The sequence below is a fragment of the Sebastes umbrosus genome, chromosome 18 (genome assembly GCF_015220745.1).
Source record: "Sebastes umbrosus isolate fSebUmb1 chromosome 18, fSebUmb1.pri, whole genome shotgun sequence".
Taxonomy (NCBI): domain Eukaryota; kingdom Metazoa; phylum Chordata; class Actinopteri; order Perciformes; family Sebastidae; genus Sebastes; species Sebastes umbrosus.
Genome location: NC_051286.1, coordinates 24,037,687 through 24,042,504, shown reverse-complemented (window position 1 = coordinate 24,042,504; position 4,818 = coordinate 24,037,687).

Sequence of the window (4,818 nt, the reverse complement as noted above, 5' to 3'; positions counted from 1 at the left end):
CACTGCTGCTCTTATGGCATTTACATGTCAGCCAAATAAACAGGCTATTTACATGTGAGCGCTGGTGACATAATGTCATGTGGCATCTCTTTATAGGCACGGTAGGCAGGCACAGTGATTTATGACGGAGAGGCAGCCCATAAAAATCTTTATTTCATGTAGAATAATACAAACACTCTTTTAGTTTTAACGGCTGAAGCTATTTCTTACGAAAAATCTCCAAATGCAGCTGTATTTTTCCATCACCAAAAATGTGTCTTTTATAAAAATCATGCAGCTTTTTATGAGGATTGGAGACTTAGACCCTGTCTATACAGATATTTTTAAAAACTGATATTTCCCTCTACGTTTTGGCCTCTCGTCCACACGCAAACACAGTTTTGGGTCTGTTGGGTTTTGAAAATGTCTTCGAAGGTGCAGATTTTTAAAAACTGTGGTTACTTTATATCCGTCTGGACGTGTAAAAACAGAGCGTTTAAGAAACGATGATGTCATCTCCTCATTTAGCTCATGCCCATTGTTGCTTTGTGTATTGAGAACAAACAAAGATGGCGGACTACCAGCTTTTTTTAATGTTTTGTAAGCACTGCTCAGACTAATTACTACTTTACATTTAAAAATGTTCCAGTCACAGGAGGCCAAAGCGGGAACACATTAAACATGTGGAGGTTGAATGGTGATTAATGTGCTTTTGGGGCGATTGAAGGCGAGGTCTGGAGCACTAAGAAGGGCTGTGGACATAAACCTGAATAACCTCTCTGTCCTCATTTATGCATGTAAAGAGACAGTTGATGACAGCAGAGTGATGACAGAAATCCCCCCCACCAACAATAATAACTGTTATCAAACTGACTGTAATGAAGCCGAAGGAAAGGGAGGTAGAAGGCTGGTAACAAAATTCCTTGTGATCTCATGTGAATATTACTGCGAGCGTTTGGAGTCGTTTTTGCATTGGAGTGTGGATGAGATATTTTGTAAAACGAAGATTGTGTGGACAGATTTTTTTTTTTTATAACGGAGGGGAAAATATAATTTTTTTTTAAATATCTGTATAGGTGTAGACAGGGCCTTAACCTCCCGGCACTATTGTTCTTTCAGGTAACCTTATGGTCACTCTAATTATAAATAAGACATTAAAAGCTGGAGTATCCTAGCTGGACTGCCCACCAGTCTCATTAACAGCTACCTTCAATTTTGGCAGAAATCAACAGGACACCCACCGACATGGAATAACCAAGAGGCAAGCACACAGAACCTGCTAATACATTAAACCCAGATTAATGGATGCTCTTCACATTTTAAATCCAAAATCATATACTATTTTTTGTTTCAAATGTAGAGATTAAAATGTAAATTTAATATTTTTTTCCCCATCTTTGCACCAATTATACTACCACACACAGCGGTGGAAACATGGCCACAAAAGGAACAGCGCAACAACAACAAAAAAAAAGATGTGAAATATTCAGAGTAATGATGTGCTGTGAAAGAACGGGCACACTTTCAAACGGATTAGCAGAGAGCTTCAAAGATGACCCACTCAGTAAACACAGACACTGTGTTTCTGTGAGACCGTAGTCCCTTGTGAGTGGGTTTGACTGTGTGTGTGTGTGTGTCTATAGGGGTGACTGTGGCGGACGTGCTTGTTTGAAAAGCGTGGGATGCAAAGTGAACAAGAAAATACATGAGAGAGATAGAAAAATAAAAAGATGATGAGGGGATCAAGATGGGATGGAGAGAAGGGGAGAGAGAAAGGGAGAGGGAGGTATGGTGGCTTTTTTCTTTTGTCTTGAGCTGCAGCCTGTTTCATTAGCACACCAGCCAGCTCCCCTCCTCCTTCTCGCTGGCACCCCAGCCCCAGACGGAGAGCCCGGTTACCGTCCTAATGGCAGCTCTGTATTCATTATCACCTCCGCATACGCCTCCACCCCCCCACTCTGCCGGGATGGGGGGGCTGCTGTAATTGATAATTAAAGAGCAATAACACAGCGGTCAATGCAATCTCACCGCAGGAGCGCCTGAGACCCCCACCTCACACACACACACACACACTCTCCGAACACACACACACACACACACACAGAAAACAAGAAAGAGGTTGCACCGATCCTCGTGGTTTACCCACAGATGACCACTCATACAAAGAAACAGACACAGAAATGTGCTATCTCTTGGCACTAAGAAACACAACAAAATGTGTGTGCACACGCATGTATATGCAAATAAACACACACCCACACACACACCCCTGGTAGCTATATCCATAAACAAGCAGGGCAGCGCTGAGGAGCAGAGCCTTATAGGAGGAATAAAACGAAACAAAACAGAAACACACATGTTCATTTAGCAACGCAGGCACATCAATACGTCGACATGGAAGCGAGGCCACAGCCCTATTGATTATGAATGGGGACTATTCTCCTCCATTGGAAGTGCCAGTGCCTGTGAAGAGCTAATTAACATCTCGTTAGTCAGCATATTTCATGAGCCTACAAATACCTCCAACAATTGCTGCTAATTAAAGCGTGGCTCGCTTTCATACAACCAAAACATTCAAACTGGATTTTTGTCAGAGGTAATAAAAACACACAAGCAACAATGCTGTGATCAAACACACTGTCAGCGTATGTGTCAGTGTGTGTTGTTTGATCAAGCCGTCATATAAGAACCCCATTCTGTCACACACACAGTGACAGGGAGGAGAGACAGACAGAATTCATTAAAGAGGGTGAGGTCCCTCTCTCTCCGTCTCTCTCCTCTTGAAACTCGTTTAGTGCGGGGATGAGGATTCAATCTGCCGCTTGATGCGGTACGTGGGATGTAATTACAGAAGGAAAGCACAAGGCAGGGCTTCCACTGATTAGAGAGAGAGAGAGAGAGAGAACTAATGATTATGTATGTACTGTATGTGTCTGTGTGGGAGAGACACAGGTGACATTCCCTCTGCACTATGAACACTTTCTGTCTAATGCAAAGTTCAACATCTTTTAGAAGCTTGTTTTGCTTTTCTCACACTTTTCTTCAGTAGGCAGAATAGTTTTGGCATCACTGGGCAAAAATTCCATAATAACCTTTCAGCATATTGTAATTCAAATGTTCTGAGAGAAAACTAGACTTCTACTCCTCCTCATGGCTCTGTTTTCAGGCTTTAGAACATCTAGCCTGTGACGGGAGACTTTGACCAATCACAGGTCATTCCAGAGAGCGAGAGAGCGTTCCTATTGGCTGTGCTCCGGCTGGTGGGCGGTGCTTGGTATTTCCTCAACTGATCTCAACATGGCTGCCCGGTCACAAACTTTCTCATTTTACATCTAAACAGTACACTACAAGATGATTCTGAAAACATTTGAGGAGAGAAATAGACATTACAGTAACAGACTATTGATTCATATTTGATCAGCGCTGCCTAGTTTGACCGTTTGATCAGAGTGTGCGAGTGATTGACAGATGGCTCTCATAGACGGCAGCTGGACAGCAGAACAGCTCTGACTGGTTGTTTTCCTCCAGTCTGTGAAATCTTGCAGATGCCGTTAGGAGCACCGGAGGACAAGGAGGAACATGATTTTTTTCAGATCACCTGTCTCATGCACTACTGTCAGGATAAAGCGATCGTTTTATAGAAAAATAGCTTTTTTAATTATATTTGCTCCAATCTCACCTACTGCCGCTTTAAAGGAATACTTCAACCTTAGAATTTTACTCACCGCGTATTACCTATCATACTATCAGAAAACTGAGTAAATCCTTGATGAGTTGAAGTAAATGGATGCCAGAATTAACATCAGCAAAACTATATCAAAACATACGTCTCATGCGCGGACTTGCGTTGTGCCTGACAGCCGTGGCAGTAAATGTTTTATACAATCAGATTTTGGTGAAGATTCATGTGTTTGGGAAGTAGTGAGCATACTGGATAAATGAGACTTGCATTATATTGTACAAGTTTTGTGAGAGTTTGTAAACGGATGTTTTGATATAGTTTTGCTGATGTTAATTCTGGCATCCATTTACTTCAACTCATCAAGGATTTACTCAGTTTTCTGATACTCTGTTCACCATGGAGGCATGCAAGAAAAACAACGTTTTCTTCAAGAATTCAAGGTAACAATCGGGAGCTTTTATCTGGTGCCACAACAGGCAGAAAAATTAGATTCTGAGCATATGGTTATGATTATGAAGGTCCATACAGAAATGTTTTGACAAAAAGCAAGTCATCATCAGAGACACATGTAAATATAAAATATGTTATAAAAACAAACAGATATAGAAAACAAGATAAATTCATATCTTCATTTAGTCCATATGGTTTAATTGTATTGTATATGCAGTTGCTTTTCCCTGCACAAGACTTAATTTACAATACTGCCTAATCTGGGAGATCTGTACATTTCAATATGAGGATGGCGACAGATCCATGATTTGCATTAATATAGTGACAGGCCATTGTATTCACTAGTTTCCTGATGTGAACAGCTGTCTTACTTTTGACATGTGTCAGATATTGCTGTTATTAATCCTGTGTGCGCCTTTCTAGCATTGTCATACTTGTATTTTTAGATTGTTTTTCACGTGTATGAATGAATAGTCTGTGTATTTCTGTTTGCACGCTCACTTGCCTTGGATGGACCCTGGAGGGACAAATTAAGTATTTTGAACTGAAATTGAATTATTCTTATCATACCTCCAGCTGTTAATTGTTCTTACTATTGACATTTCTTCTTACTTACACCTGCACTATACAGTATATATATATATATATATATATATATATATATATACTGTTCATTCTGTATACACTGTACTGTACGTTACTCTGCA